General features: G+C 44.8%; 2 protein-coding genes across 6 annotated transcripts in view; one reads left to right on the plus strand and one right to left on the minus strand.

Moving 5' to 3' along the window:
- DOCK2 (dedicator of cytokinesis 2) overlaps nt 1-23,685 on the plus strand; it is a 442,257-nt gene that overhangs the window by 286,161 nt on the left and 132,411 nt on the right. The window lies entirely within an intron of this gene.
- Nucleotides 1-23,685, minus strand: part of INSYN2B (inhibitory synaptic factor family member 2B) — a 118,809-nt gene that overhangs the window by 62,876 nt on the left and 32,248 nt on the right. The window contains exon 1 of one of the 4 annotated variants that reach the window (XM_063665344.1): nt 11,767-11,840. The exons of the other annotated variants lie outside the window; for them this stretch is intronic. The gene's annotated coding sequence lies outside the window, so the exon portion shown is untranslated. Of the gene's footprint in view, nt 1-11,766; nt 11,841-23,685 lie in introns of those variants that run through there. 4 annotated transcript variants of the gene reach the window in all.

The following is a 23,685-nucleotide window of genomic DNA, read 5'->3' on the forward strand; positions in this document are numbered from 1 at the left end:
ACCCATCTTATCTCTTCAGAGCTATTCAATCATGTTTAAGTTCATTTGAACAAACTAAGACTTCCTATTAGCAACCCCATCCTGCTTAAAAAATGGAGATTCCCCTCTGCCATTAAAGCAGATCTGAGAGATTTTTTGAAGGAGGGCTGAAAGTTGAATAATTAACAGGACATTTCTTTTCCAACCTTCTTTTCTTTTCTTTTTTTCATCAATTTGAAGTATCCTGGGATGCTCTTTGGCCTGGCACATGGGTAGGTAGGCATATTGTCAAAGACTGAACTGCAGTTTTTCGATTTGTGACTTCTCTGATAACTACTTCCTCTGGAAGTCCCCAGAAATGAAAATGGGAGTGTGTGTCTGGGCACAATTGCTTCTCTCAGTCTTCCTGGGGATGTTCCAATCTTGTCAACCAGTTTTCAGTTTTGTTTCAGAGTGTTGACTCAAGTAATTTAACCATCGATAATATTAGACTTCCCTTTTTCCTTTTTAGTTTTTTTTCTCTATTATTCTTTTTCTTCACTATCCACTCGAACCCCCCATTCATCTGTTCTTTTTATGGAAGGCCAAAAAGTGTAATACATGGTAAAGAGGGGAAAAGGGACTCTGTAGTAGGGAGCTGAGGACTAGTTCAGTCAGGCATCCCTAGCTTAGCTTCAGTTTCCTTATCTGTAAAGTAGAGAAGTCAAACCTGTCTTGGGGGAAGGTAACTGAGACCCTGCAGGTAAGACCCTAGGACAGATGGGTCCTGGTAAGGGCATCGTCTTGTTGGGAGGCTGAGGTGGGCGGATCACAAGGTCAGGCATTAGAGACCAGCCTAGCCAACGTGGTGAAACCCCGTCTCTACTAAACTTACAAAAATTAGCTGAGCATGGTGTTGCACACCTGTAATCCCAGCTACTTGGCAGGCTGAGGCAGGAGAATCGCTTGAACCCAGGAGGCAGAGGTTGCAGTGAGCCAAGATCAGGCCACTGCACTCCAGCCTGGATGACAGAGCAAGACTCTGTCAAAAAAAAAAAAAAAAAAAAAAAGCATTGTCCTGGGGTGTAATCCCAGCAGCTCTGCCATTGATTGGTTGTGTGACCTGTGGGACTTCTGTAGTTCAGTTTCTTCATCTGTAGAATGGAGTGACAATAGCACCTGTCATATAGGGTTGTGTTGGGAGCATTAAGAGATCATGTAAAGCACTTTCCAGGATGCCAGACCAATAATGGTGAGTCCTTCATACATATTATCTATTGCTGCTATTATCACTGTTTCTGGAATTTAGCAATTTCTGGTTCCCTGGGGAGAAGATGTTCCCTGGCAGCTGGGCCTGTTTTAGGTCTGTGTTTCCCCCAGAGACTCTTGGGAAATTCTTAAAGAGGCTTTGTGAGTATCATCTCTGAGCATAACTGTGTGCCCAGGAGCTCACAACATGCCCCTCATTCCATGGCAGGATGTCGTCAGCTCTGGTTAGTCTCTGAGTCCATTGCTTGGAGCTGAGCTTGGAAAAGAGAATTTCTCTCTTTGAGACAAGTAGGATGCTCTGGGTAAACATAGATCTGGGAAGCCAGTCAGGCCAAAGGGATCCAGGAGTAGGAGCTCCTATAGTCGGCGTGGATGTGGATAGGTGGACCCAGGCCCAGTGCCTGACGTGGGGACCACAGGGAAGCCACTCACCTGATTGTCTCTCACCTGCCACCTGCAGACCCTGCTCCTTACTTGCTGTTTGGGAAATATTGTTGCTTTGCATAGGAGGGCACTGTTCTTACTTTTGATGAATGTCTGAAAAATGAACCTCTTATCCTCTACCTTTTTCAATTGCCATATACATGCTGGCATTACTGTTAACAAATAGGCCCTTTTTCCTGATCACATGAGCCTCGGATTATGGTCTGCATTGATCTTCTGGGTGCTCAGGTGGCCATGTCCAAAGAAAGCTTTGTGAACGTGATGACTGAGAAAGATGAATCTGGGCATCGCAAGAGGCTGGAAGGTGGGGGCAGTGATGTGGCACATCAGCTCACCCGGGCAGGACAGAATAGGGTTTAAGCAAAGAATGCATTAGAATGCATTATGCCATATGTCACCCACTTACCGTGGCGTAGGACTAGAGGGGACTCAAAGATTATTTAAAGAAAAACAAACCAATGCCTTTAAGGCTTGTGACTCTATAACTAGAGGTGAAGTTTGGATGCATTCATTTAGCAACTAGTTACTTATTGAGCTTTTACTGCATCTCAGGCACTGCAGTGGAAACACAGGGTGAACTAGACAATGTCCCTCCCTCTAGGTCTTCTAAAAAAAAGACGAGTACATGAAAAATAATTGTAAATTATGATACAAAACAAGGAGCAGAATAGGGAAGAACTAAAGCTTGGGGCAGAAATGAGGCTGGCTACTTTAGGTGGGATGGCCAAGGATAACATCTCTCTGACATTTGTGTTAAGAATTAAAGCCATATAAAGTGCTTCCCAGGGTGCCAGACCAATATGGTATATTCTTCGTAAATATGCTACATGAAGAGTGGGAAGAGCAAAAGAGCAGAACAGCATTCCAGCTGGAGGAGCAAACATTTGCAAAAGTTCAAGATGGGAAGATCTCGGCCCTTTCCAGGACTTGAAAAAAGGCCCCTGGCTGGAGAGTCATGAGAGGAGGGAAGCAGCTTCAGATGAATTTGGAGAGGGAGAAGGAGCCAGATCCTCTAGAGCCTTGTAGGCCATAGTAAGGGGGTTGAGTTGTAACGCAAGGCAGAATTCTCAAGCTCTATCATGAATCAGAATCACCTGGAGATTCAATAGAGATTGCTGGACCCCATCCCTAGAGATGGGGACCTTCTAATAAGTTCGCATGTGGTGCCGATGCTACTGGGCCAGAGACCAGACTTTGAGAACCACTGCTGTAAGGCAGTGAGAACCCTAACAGAAGGATGTTTCATATAATTAATTTGCAGGACTTAGTAACTGATGGAGTGTAGGGTTAAAGAGGGAAAAGAATCAAAGATAATTCTAAAGGTACAGTCCTGTGTGATCAGGAGGTAAAACATATAGGAAAAATTCTTTTTTTTTTTCTGAGATGGAGTCTCACTGTATCACCCAGGCTGGAGTGCAGTGGCGCAATCTTGGCTCACTGCAAGCTCCGCCTCCCAGGTTCACGCCATTCTGCTGGCTCAACCTCCCAAGTAGCTGGGACTACAGGTGCCCGCCACCATGCCCGGCTAATTTTTTGTGTTTTTAATAGAGACGGGGTTTCACCGTGTTAGCCAGGATGGTCTCGATCTCCTGACCTTGTGATCTACCCGCCTTGGCCTCCCAAAGTGCTGGGATTACAGGCGTGAGCCACCGCGCCCGGCCCAAAAAATTCTTTATTCAGGGCTGGATGATGAAATGGTATAACCAGCAGGAATCTTCCTTGGGTTTCAGTGGATGTGGGAATTAACTCACAGATCCATGTGTCTGTGTGCATTTTTTTTTTAAACAGGTGGTAGAGAGGGTAAAAATGTCAGGGAGAAAGTGCACAGAAGCAGGATAAGATACTGTCAACCTGGGGTTCCTTCAGGCCTTCCCAGCCAAACCCTTCCCCCTGCAACTCAGGATCAGCCACCTCATTGACTTGCGCCACCCAAGGCCAAACGAATATTGACAGCAGCCTTAATGCACCAGCAGGTAGGGTCTACAGTTATTCTTGCTGCCACAGGTCTTATACCAGATGGCCTTTGGTGGGCCAGCCTGTTCTTGCCCAGCCTGTTCTTGCCCTGTTCTGACCAGTGGCAGTGCTGCCTTCCCAGAGATGCCCAATCTCCACCTGAATGAACCAGGTCTGAGTTTGCACTGCTCTGCCCCAGAATGTGCCACCGTTTTCACGTAGTCAGGCAAGTTTCCCAGCCTTAGTTCTACCAGAGCCAGCCTCCTCGCTTCCCCATGCATCAGTGCCGCTGAAAGTGAATCCAAGTTACAGGAGTAACCTTGCTGAGCAGGAGGCCAAAACCAGTGAGTGACATGAAGCATCATCCATCCAAAAGAGAGGCCAAGAAACCATGGAAAGCACAGTGTCATGGAGGCCTAGCAGGAGACAAACTTTTAAAAGAGGCAGAGAGATCTAAATACATCCAAACTGTTGAAGTGTAAAGTATTAGAAAAAAATATGATTTGTCAACAAGTTATGACAACTTCATAGAGAACAGTTATACAGGAATGAGTGGGTGGAAGAAAATAGCAATCACAGCCCAATAATGCAGATATAATGTTATTAGGTTAAATACTACACAAGTAATTACTCAGTGATGAAAATTATTAATTGTGCACATGATGCTCACCCTATGCCCTGGGTGTTTCTAGTCCTGCTTGAATAGTGGAATAATTAGCAGTTAACTGCACTATTAATTATGCCAAAGCTTGCTTTGAGATAGACTAAAAGGCCAAACATGTAGGATGAGGAGGAGCTATGTGTTCCATTCATCTTTGTTCCCTGAGAAGAGCAGATGGAAAGCCTGAGGTCAACCTGGGCCCACAGCTGGCCCGGTAGACTGAAGTTCTGTCATGCCCTGCCTTGAAAGGGAACCAGAGTGCCTATGCAGGAAGCCCACACACATAGCACTTAGGCATAGCAGGGGGTTAAAGGTGTTTTCAAGTTCAAGTCATGACACATTATAAGCCAGAGCCCCAAGGGCCAATATTTTCCAATCTCTTCCTCCACCATCCTTGGCCATATGATAAACATTTCTCATTCCTTTCCCCATTGACACCAACAAGATCATCTCACATGGGTAAGACTCGGACAAATCCCATAGCTTTTTACACCTAGATTTTCCACAAAGTGAATCCTGGCAAATGATATACAGAACTCCTAGCTTATCTTGCCATGGGATGAGATAAGATGGTAAGAAGCCATCCTGTGGCCAGGTGTGGTGGCTTACGCCTGTGATCCCAGCACTTTGGAAGGCTGAGTGGGGAGGATTGCTTGAGCCCAGTAGTTTGAAAACAGCCTGGGCAACATGATGAAACCTTGTCTCTAACAACAACAACAACAACAACAACAACAAAATTAGCCGAGTGTGGTGGCACATGCCTGTAGTCCCTGCTACTCGGAGGCTGAGGTGGGAGAATCACTCAAGCCTGGGATATGGAGGTCACAGTGAGCCAAGAGGGGACCACTGCACTCCAGCCTGGGCAACAGAGTGAGACCCTGTCTCAAAAAAAAAAAAAAAAAAAGAGAGAGAGAGAGAAGCTATCCTGCTGGAGTCTGAAAGCTTGACCTAGCACTTTCCTATAGAACCTTATATGAGGATAGAAATCTTGTTTTGTGCTCCAATATGGTAGCCACTAGCCACATATGCCTATTAAACACTTGAAATAGGGCTAATGTGACTGAGGAATAGAACTTTGTTTATTTATTTATTTATTTGTTTATTTTGTTTATTTTTGAGACAGAATCTTGCTCTGTCACCAGGCTGGAGTGCAGTGGCATGATCTCAGCTCACTGCAATCTCTGCCTCCTGGGTTCAGGTGATTCCCCTGCCTCAGCCTCCTGAGTAGCTGGGACTACAGGTGCATTCCACCATGCCCAGCTAATTTTTTGCATTTTAGTAGAGATGGGGTTTCACCATGTTGGCCAGGATGGTCTCAATCTCCTGACCTCGTGATCCGCCCGCCTCGGCCTCCCAAAGTGCTGGGATTACAGGCTTGAGCCACCGCACCTGGCCTAATTTAAATTTAAATAACCACATATGGGTGATGGTTAAAGCAGGACTTCAGAAGACACTCTGACTTTAGTTCTCCTTATGCACTCACGACTGGGTTGTCTGGGCTCGAGGGACCTCAGAGCCTCTTAGGGTGATGTGTGTCCTCCGGGATGACATTTCTTGGACAATTTCCCTCATCTTCTGAAATGTGAGCTTCATTCATGGAAAATGAGTAAAAATCTGCCCGGAATTACTTACAAGGGTGAAGGATGAACATATTAACAGGCTATAGATAATAAGAAAGTCCTTTAAAAATGAATGTGGTGGCTGCCAAATCAATTTGTGCAAAATAACGGTAGACAAGGATGAGCTGCGGCTGACAGGGAGCAATTAAGTTTTGTAATTTTGCCTTGAATTATTAATTTCAAGAAGGGTTGCTCCTCTCACTGCAGTCTACATCTTCGCCCTTTGAGAGTCGGGTGGAAGGCACTGTGGGTGAGCCTCCATTTCCAGGTTGTTGAGAAACCATCTCTCTTGGTTTCTTTTCTTATGCTTTCAGCTCTTCATTGGGGTTTGCATTTCATTTTCTTCTCACATTCACAACAAATTAGCCATACACATAAATAAAATAAAGGAGACCTGTCCCAAGAAAAAGCATCCTCATCACATTTCATGGGCCAGTCCCTTTTACAAGGTGTTCCTGCACAGCCATGGCGGGTACTCATGTGTGTGCCAGACGGAGGGGAGTTTCTAAGCTAGGAAAAGTGGATTTGTGGGAAGTTGGTTTCCTCCAGGTAAAGATAAAGTGGGTTTGCTTGGCTGGTTGACTCATTGGCCAAACTAATGATGCTACTAACACCCTTGATCTCAGGATTAAGCATTGTATGGGATATTTTGAGTCATGAAGGATACCTTCCTACAGAGCCCAGCTCTAGGAAACCATCTTACAAATACATGTGCATCCCAAAGATGACCAGGAGAGTGAGGAAGGCTTGGCTCAACCCGGCCCAGTTGCTGACAAGCCATCAAAGTACAGGTCTTACTTCCAACAGTGGGTCAGTGGGAAGAACACAAACACCAGCGTCTCTCAAAGGGTTTGCCTTAGTATTGCCGCCTCTCAGCAATTGAACACTTCTCCCGTTTGCCTGAACCCTCAGACTTCTTTGAAGAAACTCTTTCCACCTATCCAAGTGCACTAAGTTCCTGGCATATAAAATTAGATGTGGTTATTTTATGAGGTGGTATGGTTTTGTGGAAAGTTGTTTTGGGGTGGGAGGTCAGACCAATTAGGGTTTTAGTTTCATTTCAGTTACTTATTTGCTGTTTGACTTTGGTAAAGTGACACAAGATCTCTGAGCCTGCTTCCTTGTCTGTGAAACTGGGCTAATGCTGCTGTGTGGGATGGTGGTGAGGGTTATAAGTGAGGAAGGTGAAGTTCCCAGCACAGTAGCTCACATGGGAGAAGGTGGCTGGCACTGTGCTTCCAGGAGATGGAAGCACAGCCAAGTGGCCCAGAGGACAATTCCCAGCTAGCCCCAGAAATAACGGGAATCCTTCCTCCAGGGATCATAGCCTTCTAAACTGCTTCCCTCCTGCCTGCCCTTCTCTTTGTTCCTCTTTCTTCACTGTGGGTCAGGGAAAATATCATGCATTCTTTCACTCATTCATGTATTCAACAAATACCTCTGGAGCCTGCTGCCTAAGAACTGCTCTAGGTTCTAGGAATACAGCCATAAGCCCAACAGAGTCCTGACCTCATGATGCTTATATTTTAGTGGGGAGTTAGGCACAGATGCAATAAACAAAGAAGATATAACATCCAGTGGCGATAACTGCTATATAGTGAGATAAAGTGGCGTAAGAGCATATGATGGAGGTGACAGAAGCCTATTAATATCAATGGTGAGTATCTGATTTTTAGCATCACCTGCACACACACACAGAGTAAGGAGGGTGGGTCCCTTAGTTTACACAGCCCTGTTATGAGGAAGGAGCACTGAGTGAGGGGGACACTCACTCATATGAAGGGACTGCATGGAGTGGGATCTAAGAGGTGGGAAGTGGTTGGAACTATACCCGCTGCAGAGTAGTTGAGGAAGAAAAGGGGAAAAGGCAGGTAGGTGACATGAAGTAGGGAGAGAATGGGGAAGGAAGATGGCAGCTGCCATGTGGCAAGAGAGAGGGAGGCTTTGGAGATCTCTCAGTTGATGGAACGTGCTTCTGGGTGTCCTCATGGAGCCTCAGGAACAATGTGCATGCCTCACTGATGCTTTTGCCATCAGTTTTGGGTTTTTTAGATCTGGGACGCTTGACACTGACCACAGGGTGAGGGCCAGGCTGGATTTGTATGTTTGTTGTTTTAAGTAATCCAAACCTTATAAACACATGTAAGGAGAAAACCCAAGGCTCTTTCCCTGTTCCCTACATTCCAGTCTCCAGAAGTGACTTATATTCAAAGGGAAATGTGAATCCTCTCTGATCTTTTCCTGTAAATATACAAACACTCACCTATGCATAGTGTTTACAAATAAATAGTGGCTTCCTTGTCTTTTTAAAAAAGAGATGTGATATCATAATTTCCCAGGGGCCAAATAAAAAAAATAACTACAAGAATATTCTAGTACCGATCCTGCATCCTCAAACTGTAGCAGTTCTATAAAAAAGCCTATCTCTTGCTCCCACTGTCAAGCCCTCCTAACTTCTTAGCACACTCTGCCTCTGCCTGCCATTCTCTGCAAAGAAATGGTTTCTCTGGCAGGTATTGGCAGGCAAAATTATATCATTGCCTTTCCACCTATCCTGCAGTCATTAAGTAAGAGAGATGCCCTTACTCCTGACTCTCTCACCTGAAACAGGGTAAGGAGATGGGTGTAGAAACTAAATAATTCACCTTTTGGTGTACCCTGAAAGAGAGAGGAGATGAATGATATGTCACCATAGAAATCAGGTTCTGTTTACTAGTAGCTTCCCCTACTTGGAGTGCATCAGGTTAGCCTGTAGGACAGTGGCTCTGAGCCCTGGCTGCGCATTGCAGTCTCCTGGGGCTAATCAAATACAGATACCGGTGCCCCACCCCTAAGGATATGATTTCATTAGTTTGTGAGATGGGCTGGCATCCAAGGTCCTTCTAATGTGAAGGCAAAGATTGAGAGCGGCTGCTATAGAAGAGCTCTTTCTGGTAAATCAGTCATTATCCTGAGCATCAAGAGCCTGCATAAATAAATTCAGAACTGTGTTTTGTGTTAATATTGATATTGCATTCACCTGGGGAAGGAGCCTGCTTATTTGCCCACTTTTCAGAAACAATGAATCTCTAGTCCAGCTCCTTCCCTTTTCTTCCTGCGTTCAGCCTCCTTCCTTGTGAGGAGTAACAGCTGTAGAAGTCAGGGGACCTTCCTGGCCGCACTAAGAGAGTACCTGTGTGTATCAGCCTTCAAGCAGTTTTGGGGTCAGACACCCACTTCTCAGACTTCCAGGCAGCTGCCAACCTTTGCCTTCCCTTCTTGGATTTCTTTCAACATGCAGATTTATGAGGCGGGGAATGCATGAGGGGTGGCTGGCGTCCAGACTTACTGTAACCAGAGAGAAATGAACAGAGCATGCTCCAGGGTACATGCAGCACTTCCTGAACAAACTACCGGTATCGCCATTAATGCTGCTGACTTAGGAACCTCATGTGCCTTTTTGTCTTTTTCTTCACTCAGCGGGACCGGCATCTATTGCTAATGTTAGGTTTAAGCATTTAGGGCAGAGCATGCCAATCTTCCCTTGATCCATGCTGCTCATTGATCAGTGGCCACATTTGCAGCACACCTCATGTCTGTGGGGGGTGGCTGTGGGGTTGAGAACTGCTGAGGCAGGGGGTTGAGTGTTCCCAATTAGGGGTTGGCAGTAATCAGGTACTGGGGCGGGGCTTATGCCACTTGCTTTATTGTTCATGTAATAACAGTGGACTTGGATTGTGAATTCCTTAGAACAAGAGGAGTCCCTTCTGCTGTCTTTACCTGGGAAGACTTCTCTGATTTCCTGGGCTGATTTGCATTCCCCTCCTAGGTACTTTGGTAGTTGTCCCCGGAGTGGATCATAGCCAATACCACCCTGTGTTGTTCCCACTAATTTACCTATCCACATGCCGGTGAATCACAAACCCTCAAGGGCAGGGTGTCCCCAGTGTCCACACCACACTTGTTTTGTAGTAAGAGGTCCATGCACATATGGTAGGAGATGGAATGCTTATCAGCACCCACATTTCTTCCAGCCTAATTGTATGCACTACATTCACACACACCTGGATCTAAATCCTGCTCTTTGCTTCTGGGCTGTCTGACTCTGGGCAAGATACTTCCCCTTGCTAAGTCTTGTCTCCCTCCTTTCTAGGATGGAGCTGGTGATAGGACTGAACCAATAGGGTGCTATGGAGTATTAAATGTGATAGTATCTGCCAAGGGTTAGCACAGGGCTGCTCACAGGATCAGTGCTCAGTAAATGCTAGTTATCATGCAATCCGTATTGTTAGTTTCATTATTATCTGTATGACAAATTGATTGTAGTGTCATCTGCAAATAGGTAAATAAAGTACTGTACACTGCCAAAACAACTTTAACCACCTTAGACTTGATATTTTTTCTGATTAAACAACAATGACCGGAGAAAGTAGTATATAAAGTGATTGTGCTGTGCTGGATACAATATCAGCTAGAATGCAAATGTTAGCAGCCAACATACTGACTGTAGCCATCTAAGATTCTCAGGAAGGCGGAAAAATTAAGAGAAAGAGCACTGGAGAGGGAGTCCACGTGGGCAGGCAGCTAAGCGGCAGTCAGAGTGGCAAGATTTGGATAGAAGGACTGGCCTGCACTGTGGAGAGCCCTCTTAATTGGAGGGAGCAGCTGCGTATAAAGACAGTCTCCAGAGCAGCGTGCCATTGTCGTTTCTGAGTAAATTTGTACACTGTTTGCAGGAACTAAGATCTGTGAGTCACTGCCAAGATCCTCTCTTCTGTACATTATCAGATCAAAGTCTTAGCTCGACCAAAAAAAGGTCTCATTTCCCATGCCTGTGTAGGGAAACTGAATCTCACTTGTGCCCTTCTGCTCCCATGGAGCCATCACGGAGGCCTAGATTGCCCTAGCTTTCTTTCTCTTCCTGTGTGCTAAGTCACCAAAATCTGACATGCTGAACTGTCAACTTAATGGTCGAGTTCGGGTTGAGAGCTGATTTCTAAAACCACCACTGCCTCTGGACAGCAGCCATTCGGGTATCAGGTCAAGGTTTGGGAGACTATTAAGAAGCCAGCACCAAGACATGCTGGTGGAGAAGTCGGAGTTTTATCACGTCCTACCTACTCTGCAGTGAAATGAAGGTCTTCATAGTGAGGCGGTGATGAACATTGCCGATGCGGCGAAGTCATCCTTCATCACCGTGCTATTTTGCTTAGAGCTTCAACTGCTACATTATGTCTTAAAACTTGTCAAGTTGTGCACAGTACACCGACTTCATAGGAGAAAAAACGGGTTGTGTAAAAATATAAAAAATCAGACATTTCTGGTAGAACGAGACATTATAACTCAAAAGTCCTACAGATAAATAATAATTAGGAATGACATTTACTCCACACAGCAGGAAGAACAACATTCTCTATCAGCTACATCCTCAAATGGTTACAGTTTCCTATCTCTAACCACAACTAATAAAAGGCCAGGCACACAGCCTTTAGGAAGTTAACATAAACTTTTTCTTGGGGAGGTAGCATGGCGGTGGGGGAAACAACTTTAAAGAAGTATGTTTCTGTTTCCTAAGTATTTTTGCCAATAAAAACAAAATCGTTCCCCACTTGTTAGAAAATGTTACAAAACCACCTGTCTGCCCTTGAGGAGATGGAGAACAAAATCAACAATATTTGCATTTTGACTACAAACAGAATTAATCCATAGAAGCCAGGCATTTTTGAGGCCCAAGCATGATAACACTGCCGTGCATGGTTTTACAGACAAGATAATGTCTGTGCTTCAACGACAGAGATGGGGCTAGGCTGCAGCAAGGGCATGGGGTTCCTAGGGCAAAACATTTTAGGATGGTTATTCCTCATCCTCAAACTCTGAACTTACCTGGCCATTTTAGGAGAGGAAACTGAGGATCCAGGAAGTGAAGTGATTCTGAAAGGTATCACAGCTAGTCAATAGCAGATCCAGTACCCAGGGAGGGAAACAGCTGATTATAAGATAATCAAAATGAATAAACACATCTATTCTATCCTGTGTGTATTTCGATGGGCATGTTGGGGAGAATCCTTGGTGATTCTCAGACTCCTTTTTTTTTTTTTTATGAATTAGCAGATTCTTGGATTTCACTGGAGAAACTGGTGTGGCTACTGATCCATTACAGGATCTCCCTTTCCCCAGAGAGCAAAAACCTCCTCGTGGGGGGCATGCTCCAGCCTATATAGATTTGGTGCACCAACACTGCACTGTCCTCATGAATAATCTCTGATCAGAGGATACTAATTAAGACGTGGCAATGCCCACTTAGTAAATTAGCTAAATTGACAAAACTCAATTTAAATAGCAATTTTGTCTCTAGTGATAGAATTATAACGACACCCTTCACTTAATGAGCCAGACACTTAATAATTCAAACATACTTAGAGAAAAATCAAACAAAGCTTCTCCATCCCAGACTGGGTTTCCCACCACCTCTCCTGCCACTGCTTTGCAAAAATGGCAGCTTGAACACTGTGGAGAAGAGGCTGGGTATTTGGTGAGCAGGGAGGGGCTGGCCAGTTTCTGGGCAGAGTAATTGGTAGGTGCCTTCTTCAACAAACTCCCAGCCAGCTGCCTGTTTTTGTAAATAAAGTTTTACTGCGGCACAGATGTGCTTATTTCTTTATATAGTTGTCCAGAGCTGCTTTCACACAACCATCAAAAATTTGAGCAGTTGAGTAGTGGTGACAGAGACCTTATGGCTCCAAAAGACTTCAACATTTATTATCTGGCCCTTTAAGAAAAAAATCTGACCCTTTGAGGACAAGTTTCCCAACCTCTAGACTTGGGCTGCACCTTGGATCTATGGTTCCCTGGGTGTGCAACCTTGAATAGATACTTCCCACGTCCCTGGCCTATGATTTTCTTAAGCGTAAAATAGGGATAATGCAAAGACTATCTCCTGAGACTGTGAGAATTAGGTAAGATGCTGCACCCTTATCTGTGCTTGGCACATAGTAAGTGTTTAATAAAAGGCTAATAAGATTAGTAAAAGCAATGATAATAGGAACATATATTGAGTACTTATATGTTCTAGACTCTGTGCTCAGTTCTTTACCTATATTAACTTGTTTAATCCCATAACAACCTATGAGGGAGATATTATAATTATTTTAATTTTACAAATGGAGAAAGAGTATTTATTATTATTTTGTCTGTTCTTCTAAATTCTCATTTAGTAACACTTTTGCCCAGTAGTAACTGCTCTCCTGGCTGGCAAGCTGCTCAAGGGAAGGTCCTGAGGGTCCTCATTGTCCCTGGACCCTAGACCTAAAGGCATTGATCATTCTATTGGTCACTGACAACACTGAAATCAAATATTTCTTCTCTCACGTGAATGGTGGGTCCCTTTCTCCATTCTGCCTTCCCAGCCTCCCTTCTTTGTCTTTCACATCCTCTCCTGGCCTTTGCAGTGTAACAGGAGGTGGACATCACCCCCAGGTATGGCCAGGCACATAGTGAAAACTCAGGCAGGTAAAAACTCAGAAATCCTGGGAGCCATTAAGTTTTGAAACAGCCAGATACTCATTTATTCAGTACACATCTATTGTGTGCCTAACATGCACCAGCCATGAAGGTTATACCTGCAAGACAAAATGCTCCCTGCCTCTCTAAAGCTTGCAGTCTATTCAAGAAAAGTTTACAGCTACCGCACAGCTGCCATCTTAAAGAAATCTTTCTTTTTCTTTTTCTTTTTTTTTTTTTTTAGCACAAAAGTAAATGTGTTCTTCCTGGGATGTCCGTGTCCAAACACAGTCACACATCACTTAAAGATGGGGATATGTTAAGAGAAATGCATCATTAGGCAATTTTCTCATTGTGTGAACATCAGAATGTACTTACACGAAGCTAGATGACAGCCTACCTACTACGCACCTAGGCTATAAGGTAGAGCCTATTGCTCCTACGCTGCAAACCTGTATAGCATGTTACTGTCTTGAATACTGTAGGCAATTAGAACACATTGGTAAACATAATGTGTTTTTCTAAACATAGAAAAAGCATGCCAAAAACATGGTATGAAATAAAAAATGGTCCACCTGTACAGGACACTTACCATGAATGGAGCTTGGAAGTTGCTCTGGGTGAGTCAGTGAGTGAGTGGTGAGTGAATGTGAAGGCTTAGGATGGTTACTGTACACTACTGTAGACTTTATCAACACTGTACACTTAGGCTATACTACATTTATTAAAAAATATTTTTTCTTCATCAATAGAAAATTAACCATAGCAGACTGTAACTTTATAAACTTTTCATTTTTTAACTTTTTCACTCTTTTGTAATAACAATTTGCTTAAAACACGAACATTGTATAACTGTGCAAAAATACTTTTTCTTCATATCCTTATTCTACAAGCATTTTTCTTCCTTTCTTTCTTTTTTTTTTTTTTTTTGTTGAGATGGAGTCTTTCTCTGTCGCTCAGGCTGGAGTGCAGTGGCGCGATCTTGGCTCACCGCAAGCTCCGCTTCCCGGGTTCACGCCATTCTCCTACCTTAGCCTCCAGAGTAGCTGGGACTACAGGCACGCGCCACCAAGCCCGGCTAATTTTTTTGTATTTTTAGTAGAGACGGGGTTTCACCGCGTTAGCCAGGATGGTCTTGATCTCCTGACCTCGTGATCCGCCCACCTCGGCCTCCCAAAGTGCTGGGATCACAGGCGTGAGCCACCGCGCCCGGCCTCTTTTTTTTTTTTTTTTTTTTTTTTTTTTTACTTTTTAAGCTCTTTTGTTAAAAACTAAGACACAAACACACATAGGAGCCTAGGTCTACACAGGGTCAGGACCCTCCCTATCACTGCCTTCCACCTCCACATCTGGTCTCATGGAAGGTCTTCAGGGACAATAACATTCATGAATTTGTCACCTCCTGTAACAATGCCTTCTTCTGGAATATGTCCTGAAGGACCTGCCTGAGGCTGTTTTATAGTTAATTTTTTATTAGTAGAAGGAATACACTCTAGACTGTGATAAAAATATGATAAATATGTAAACCAGTAATAGTCATTTATTATGATGATCAGTTATGTGCTGTATGTAATTGTATGTGCTGTACTTTTCTATGACGGGCAGCACAGTAGCTTTGTTGACAGATAGGTGAGTGATGCATTGTGCTATGACATTAGGATGGGTGCGATGCCACTAGGTGGTAGGAACTTTTCAGCTCCATTCCGTCATTGACTGAGACATCGTTATGCATGTATATATATGTTTTCATATAAAATTAATGTGATACTTAAAGTTCTTATAAGGAACTCAGCTCTATATTAAGGTCCCTAAAAAATAGAAGAAAGGGAAAAACGTCAACCTAGAGTTAGCTCTTCCTCTATGTCAGGCACTGAATAAAGTACTTTACCCACTTTAGCTCATTGATTTCTTACCACAAGAGTTGATTATTTTCCATTTTATATGTGGAAAAACAGAGATTCTGAGTGTTTAAGTGACTTGCTCAAGGATAGTTGGCTATGAAGAGGCAGAGTCATCTTTCAGATCTTACCCCCGAACCCCAACACCTCCCATTCCCCTGGGAGTTTTCTCACTGTGTTGTTTAGAGCCCTGGGGACGGCTGTAGATGGGGAGAGAGGTGCCCCTCTGTTGAAGCAGCGCCTTCTTCCACTGTTTTCTGTGTATGTATTCTACTGATATTTAAAAGGGACCTGCTGCTTTAACAATGAATGTAGAACTGTGCTGAGAAGTTGGTGGTCTTTATGGAGTGCCAGCTGTGTGCCAGACTCTGGTCACTCTCAACCAGGGGCAATTTTGTCTCTCAGCAGACATTTAGCAGTGTCTGGAGGCATTTTTGTTTTTCACAACTTGAGCATTGCTATTGGCATCTAATGCAATGGTCCCCAACCTTTTTGGCACCAGGGACCAGTTTCATGGAAGACAATTTTTCCACAGACCAGGAGGAGGATATGGTTTCAGGATGATTCAAGCACATTACATTCATTGTGCACTTTATTTCTATTATTATTATATTTTAATGTATAATGAAATAATTATACAACTCACCATAATGTAGAATCCATGGGAACCCTGAGCTTGTTTTTCTGCAACTAGACAGTCCCCTCTGAGGGTGATGGGAAACAGTGACAGATTATCAGGCATTAGATTATCATCAGGAGCACGCAACTTAGATCCCTCACATGCACAGTTCACAATAGGGTTTGTGCTTCTATGAGAATCTAATCTCATCACTGATCTGACAGGAGGGGGAGCTCAGGCAGTAATGTGAGTGATGGGGAGCAGCTGTAAATACAGATAAAGCTTCAACCACTCACCTGTCACTCACTTCCTGCTGTGCAGCTTGGTTCCTAACCAGCCACGGACTGGTACCAGTTCATGGTCCAGGTGTTGGGGACCCCTGATCTAGTGGGTAAGGCCAGGAATGCTGCTGCTAATCATACAGTGAGCAAGAATTGTTTAACCTAGAATGCTGATAGTGTCATGGCTGAGAGACCCTGTTCCATACTAATTCTTAGATAAACAGAGGTGAGAAAAACAGACAGAAAGCCTGCCCTCATGAAGTGTGCTTCAGTGGGGTAGGCAGATATTAATCCAGTAACCCATGCTGAGTCTTTAATCTCACAAACTGAAGCCATGCCCTGAGGGGAAAGCATACAGTGTTGGGAGAGCAGATAACAAGGATCCCTTCTCTGTGAGCTCCAGAAAGGTGCTTTTTCAATTTATTTATTTATTATTATTATTATTATTATTTGATATGGAGTTTTGCTCTTGTTGCCCAGGCTGGAGTGCAATGGATAATCTCGGCTCACCACAACCTCTGCCTCCTGGGTTCAAGCAATTCTCCTGTCTCAGCCTCCCAAGTAGCTGGGATTACAGACCTGTGCCCCCAGGCCCGGCTAATTTTGTGTTTTTAGTAGAGACTGAGTTGGTCAGGCTGGTTGGAGAGGCTTCTGTCTGAAGGCAGAGGGCAGGTGGAGCAGGAGTGGTGTGGGCACAGGTTACTGCAGCTGCAAAAGCCCCATGGAATGAGGGCAAGTGTCTGTTGGAAGGCCTGTGGGCTAGAAAGGAGAGTGCAAGAGGTGGGCTGCACAGTGATGGACAGACAGAAGAACCAAATCTGGCAGAACTTGGCCATCTTAAGGAATCTGGACTTGATTAAACTAAGAGCTATGGGGACCATGAGGGCTCCTCCAGCAGGGTATGGCATGATTTTATTGGAACTGGAAAAGATCACTCTGACTGTTATGTGGAAAACAAACTGGATGGAGCAAGAGTGGCCCTAGGGAACCAGCAGACGTTGAATACCACACGCTTTCTTGCATTGCAGGGATGGGACAGGGACATTCCCCTCCAGAATAGAACCCCACTTCCCTGGGGCTGCCAATTTTGGTTTGTGTTAACAGCAGGGTCACGGTGCATCAGGAACTCTGTCACCCATAAATGTCAAGTCCCATCCTTTCTCCCAATTTAAAAAATACACACCATTCAGAAATAAAACTGTATTATATCATTTCAGTTTCACATCTGTTCTGTAGTTGCAAAATAACAATTCCACTGCTGTCGTTAGCCTGAACGAAAACAGTTCGACATGAGAAGGATGTGGGCCTGTCTCTAATTTCTTTTTTCTTTATTGACCTTTTCCAAGGTGTCAGGAAACAGATTCTCTCATTAAGATGTTGACACCTGAGAAAGTCTGTAGTCTATCTTATTTATGGCAGTGTGTGTATGGGTGATGGAGAAGGGAGTTTAAAAATCAACTGTCAAGGCAAGAAAAATATTATCTTCCTTGGTCTATTCTCTCTCTGCAATGACTTCTGACTTCTCTGTATCATGAAGTGGATCCATGCCTCTCCCATGGTCTAATTAACTTAGAGGGAGACTGGGTAGGAGGAGAAATATCTAAAGATGCCCAGAAACACAAGTTTGTGGAGCTGACACAATTCATTTCTGATTAGCAGCAGTTCATGCACTCGTCCATGAGCCACACAGATGTTCAAGTGGGTTGTCTTGAGGTATTGGGAAATTATCATAAATTTGAACTCATTTGCAAGGATCTATTTCCATATTTTACAGAAAATTGTAATTTTCCCTCCCAAGTTCCCTCCATTGTGAGGAGGAGGAATTTTTCACCAAGATGGTGCTGGCTGTGCTGGAAGCGGCTTTTATGAGTTGAGGATGCAGGGCGGTCTGGAGTTGGCCTTGGCCCTGCAAGCAATACAGAGAAATAGAGGACTCAGCTCCTGCCCTCCACATCGGTCGGAGAGACCACAAGGGTTCAGGAAACAGAGACCACCGACTAGCCTGCTCAAAGGTTAACTATCAGGAACCTCAGTCTTTGTTGCTTCCGAGGCTTGGTCTGAACTCTTCCTTTCAGCCTTGACCACTGTGTGTGCTCGTCTCTGAGCTTAGATTTTCTTATTCAGCTGAAGTAAAGAATGACAATAATCCCTTCACAATGTCATGAGGATTAAATGAGAGACTCTATGTAAAACACCTGGCAAATCATATGCACGGGAGAAACATGGTTGTTGATATCAATAGCTGGAAAAGAGGAATAAGTATAGGAATGTGTTGGGCTGGGCTGGAGGAACCTGCAGGTCTTTGGAACACTCTGCAGCTTCTCTATTCCATTCAATGGAAATATCATTGAGTTTTCCTCACACCCAGACCATCAATGTCCCTGCTTCCTAAAGTACCCGTGTGAAGTTGAGTTTCAGCTTTGGAGCATGCTTCAGGAATTTGAATTGGATGAATAGGTTTTAAAATATTCATTGGTACATTTCCTTTGAAGAAAACCCAGGATTCTGAGTTGGATTTATCTTGAGGAATAAGCAGTAGCTGTCTAAAGGTTGATCCCATCCTGAGATCCAGGCCCTGTGCACAGGCAATACTTAGGTCCTGGACCTGTGGCCCAAGGGCCATATTCTACACAAGAATATGGCCCAGACTTTTAAAAAATGTGAATCCTTTGCTGACATTTAAACTCTAGGAGTTTTCACATAAAAAGATTTTAGGGCTTCTCTTGAGAAAACAGAAGGTCCCACATTCCCATACAAGGCCATCCCACATTGATGAAGAGTGGCTGTTTTCACAAGATTACACATGCTATTTGGTTACCCCCACCTCCTGGCTTGTCTATTATATTAATTTATCTGCCTGGCCTCATCAGGCATTACAGTTTGCAGACCTGGGGGCAGTGGTTCTCAAGGTGTGGTCCTGGGATCAGTGGAATCAGCATCACCTGGGAGCTTGTTAGAAATGCACACTCTCAGGCCCTTCCCAGGCCTACTGATTCAGAACAGTTGAGGGTAGGGCCCAGGGACCTGTGTTTTAGCCAGCCCCCAAGGTGACTCTGACGCTCATTAAGTTTGAGAATCCTTACCCCATGGTAAGGGATGAGCACTGGAAAATGAAGGGAACTGCTTCTAATGTCATCTTTGCCACTTAATTCAGTGGGAAAATTTAGAAAAGCCACTTTGCTTTCTTACTGTCTCTGTAAAGTGGTAAGAGTGGGATAATAGCATGGTGTGACTCTATAATTCTCCAGGTCTGTGGACTAAGAATTAGTATTTATAAAGTGCTCACCATGTGCCAGGACTGGAGTAAGCACTTTACCTGGATTATGTCATTTAACACTAACCATGGCTCCCTTTGAGGACTCATTTTACAGAGGGAAAAATTGAGGCTCAGGGGGGTGAGCTGCCACACCAAAGGCCCTGCTTTTGAGTGCCCAGGATTTATGTAACTGAGAGCTGGTGAGCCCCAACTCCCTGATATTCTATTTCCTGTGACCTGCCCATGCACAGAGGTGTCTGAAAGGTGATGATGGCAGTGTGGCCGGCACCTCAGAACAAAGCTGGCAGGTCCTTCAAGGCAGGCAGAGGCATGTTCTACTGAACAGGAAGGATTATCAAAAATAGAACATGGCAACCGTGGCCTTCTCCAGCCACAGTTGCAAGGAGCCAGCCGTGACTGTGGAGAGATGCTGAAGGAGGCAGGAGATTTGGAAAAGGAGGGAGGGAGAACAGCCAGGCCTATGCAGTGAATACCAGTGAGGCTTTGAAACTCCCCAGTCCTCAGTGGAATCCTAGCCATCCCTTATGGAGTGATCTTGGGAGAGCATTTTAACACCTCTGTGCCTTGGTTTCCTCATCTGAGAAATGGGGACAATCCCTACTTCACAATGATTGGGAGCAAACAGGTTTATGAAAAGCATCTGGGATGCTGTAAACAGATGAATATGTGGTGGCTCTCACCAGTGCTAGGAACCTTGCTTGCCCTTTCTGAAGAGCTCTAGAAACACCTTGTGCTGTTGTCTGTGATGATCAGAAAGCTGAATGGTTTCTGACCATGGGAAGAGCCTTCCTCCCTCATCTGCCTGGTGGGCTCCGGTTGCTCAGAATGCTTCATTTTCCAGATAGCTTGTTTCCTTGCCCTGTCTCTTGTCTGCTACGTGTTCTAATTTCTTTTTCCCTTCAGAAATCCTCTCTGGGGTCTATCCTCCCTGAGAATGGCTGGCAAATGCCTCTAGGAGGATTTAAATCCTGACTACAACTTCAGAGGTGTCTTCTTAGCATGACCAGCACAAAAGAGCATTCAGAGACCCTCAATTCTCAGATTAGGGAACAGACTGTGGTTTCCTTTTCTTTCTCTTGACCCCAGAAGAATCCTCTGACATGGTTAAAAAGGTGTGGGTTAAAAGCAGACAGGCTGGCTCTGCTGCAGCTGTATGAGCTTGCAAAAGTCATGCAACCTCTCCAGGACTGTGTTATCATTCATACAATGGGTCAATAATACCATACTAATGCCTTAGCAGGCATATACCGAGTGGTAGTTCTCTTCTCTCCTCTAGTTAGAGGACATATATAATTTTGGACAGAGAGCTCAAGGGGAGAGACTAGAACAAATTTGAACTCTTTGGGTCTCAGAGTGAAAAATCAGTGAGAATAAACTCAACAGAAATGCTAACAAGTGTTATTAATTGAGCTGTTACTTTGTGCCTGGCACAGTGCCAAACACTTTGTGTGTATTGTCTCATGCACTCTTCCCAGGTGTTCTTTTTTAATTAGGGAGATATTATTATGCTCATTTCGAAGGTGAGAAAATCAAGGCTCAGAGAAGTGAAGTCTGTTGCCCAGAGCTCACAGCTACTAACTGGCTGAGCTGCATCAGCAGTGGCCTCTTCACACGTGTACTAGGAAGGAGTAGAAGGGAGGCTGGATGTGCTCCTCCTGCTTAAAAATCACTTTCTTTCAGCCTGCAGAACACTTGCCTCTGGGTCTCTCAGCCCCCAAGGCTTTTCTTCAGCAGCCAGCACCTCTGGTTTTTGCTTATTATTTTGATTTGTCCATGGCCTCGGTCCTTTGTGCAGCCTGATTTTTCTTGGCTTCAGGCCCTAAGACTCGTCCTTATTTGCATAAGAGTCACCCAGAATATTGATGTGGCTCTTTTCCAGAAAAGTGAGCATCCCCCACACTGCTGGCTCCAGGAAGCCACATGAGCAGGCCAGGCAGGCTCCAGCCCTGGTGCAACACCCCGGTGCCATCCCCTCCTCCCTGCTCCCCTGCATCCATTCACAGACCATCAGCTGAGCAAAGCTCCTCAGAGCCAAAGCTGTGTTTACCCAGGAAGCCCCAGTTCACTCTGGCAGGCCATCTCAGCACAGCAAATATGAGGAAGGAGTGATCTAACAGTCTCCCTGCCCTTGACAGAGAAGGGGCCTCAAGCTTCCAGTCACTTGAAGAGAAGGCCAAGCCTCCAGCCCTGTAGGATTATTCTGGACTGCCACAGTGAAGAAAGTAGTGTTCCAGCCCCCCACATCCAGCCCAGCCAGGGGTATCCGGAGGCAGGCATCTGAGGGAAGTGATATGTTTGCTCTCTAACTGGGCGACTGAGGGGGATGAGTCACAGGAAGTCCAAGAAGCCTCTTCCAGGAGCTACCTTTATGTTTCTTCATGTGTATTCTTAGCTGGTTTTCATATTTGGAGGAAAGGGCAGGAGTGTTTTGGAAATTGGTCTTTACCCCAGCTCCTGTGTTGGGCATTAGGTGAGCAGAATTCCAGCAAAACACTGCAAAGAACTGGGGGATCTGGCATAGTCATTCATCCATTCATTCATTCATTCATTCACTTCTTCATTCCGCCAGTCTACTGAGGACTCATCGTGTATCAGCCACTGTTTCAAGGAATAAGATAGGCCGGTTCCTAGTCTCCTGGAGCTACGTTCTAATGGGGTGGGGACAGACAATAAACAAACCTAATAGAAAAATAATTTCACACAGCGATAGGCAATCTGAAAGTCACACAGTAGGATCCTGTCTTTGAGAGTGACATGGGCGGAGGGAGACTACTTGAAACTGGGTGGGCAGTGTCATGGAAAGGGCCTTTAGGCTGGACGTGAATATCGAGATGGAGCCGGCTATGCAAAGATCTGGGGAGACAGTGTTCTGGGCAGAGGGAAGAGCGTGGGCAAGGCCCTGAGTCAGGAAGGAGTTTTGCCATATGGGAGGAATGGAATGAAGGCCAGAGGGTTTGGAGAGGAGCACTGAGTATACCCATGCTGGAGTGAGTTTACAATGTACCTGGAACTGTTCTCAATGCCTAACCTGCAACATGCATTTATCCTTACACAACAATATGACTCCCTGTTACCATTTTGGAAACTTAAGTTCAAAGAGATTGTGCAAACTTCCAAAGTCACACACTTAATCAGTGATAGAGCTGTGATATGAACTCGAGCAGTCTGATAGGGGAAGCTGTACTTTTAACCTGTACATTATACAGTCACTGCAAACTCACTTGAATGTATTCACAAAATGTTCCAAGATTGGGAAGAGGAGATGGGTCTTGAAATAGGACAGAACATTTTCCAAGGGGAATGAGGAGGGACCTGGCATTTGTTGATGGTGCCTAGGCTGAGTGCCAGGCACTGGGCTGCATGCTTTCTCATCCATTATTCTGATCCCAACCCTCCAAGGTAGACTACATTAGCCCTGTTTTACAGATGGTGAAAGCACAGGCTCAGAGAGGTGAAGCTTCCTGCCCAAGGCCACGCAACTAATATCAGATTGCCCGAGTAAGGGTTCAGGGCATCTGCCCTGGCATCTGGGCCTTTCTGACCCTCCACATTAAGCTGATTCTTTTTTGTCTCATGATTTCTTATTCCTCTCCCTCCAAAAATGAAAATGAATATCCCCAAAAATGTAAAAATCTTAACAGTAAGTGCACCTGCTTTAGGGTGAAGGGAATGGCGGGCTGTCAGCATGCATGTATTGTTCTTCAAATTACCTGTCACCTAGAGGGGAGGAGCAGGACCAGATCCTTCACTGTCATGGTGCCTGCTGGGTGAGCATGAGCATACAGGCATTCCATAAATAAAAAGTAAATGTCACACCATGCGGTGCCGTTGCATTCTGCAAAGCTTCACCGAGGGGTCCTTGCAATTGCCAGAAGCAGGGTCAGGATTTGTCATTCTTATTCCTCTCAGGCTTTTCCCCTGGGGCTGATCCCACCTTCAGGAGTCCCAGAGAGCTCCTCTTGTAAGGCACCGAGAGAAGAGCCAGGCCACCATTTGGTACACACCCTCTTCACTTCTAAGCTTAAACTCTAGGTGTGAAAATTTCATCCAACCTCTTCTTTTCATTCATTCACTTGACAAATAGTTATCTGTCTGCTGTGACCTAGGCTCTGAAGATACTGTGGGGAACAGTGCAGATGAAGGCCCTGCTCTCACAGAGCTTATATTTTAGTAGAGGGATTCAGAACATTTTTTAAAAAAAGGTAAACAAATACACATAAGTGTTAT

The sequence above is a fragment of the Pongo pygmaeus genome, chromosome 4, assembly GCF_028885625.2.
Source record: "Pongo pygmaeus isolate AG05252 chromosome 4, NHGRI_mPonPyg2-v2.0_pri, whole genome shotgun sequence".
NCBI classification, from domain to species: Eukaryota; Metazoa; Chordata; class Mammalia; order Primates; family Hominidae; genus Pongo; species Pongo pygmaeus.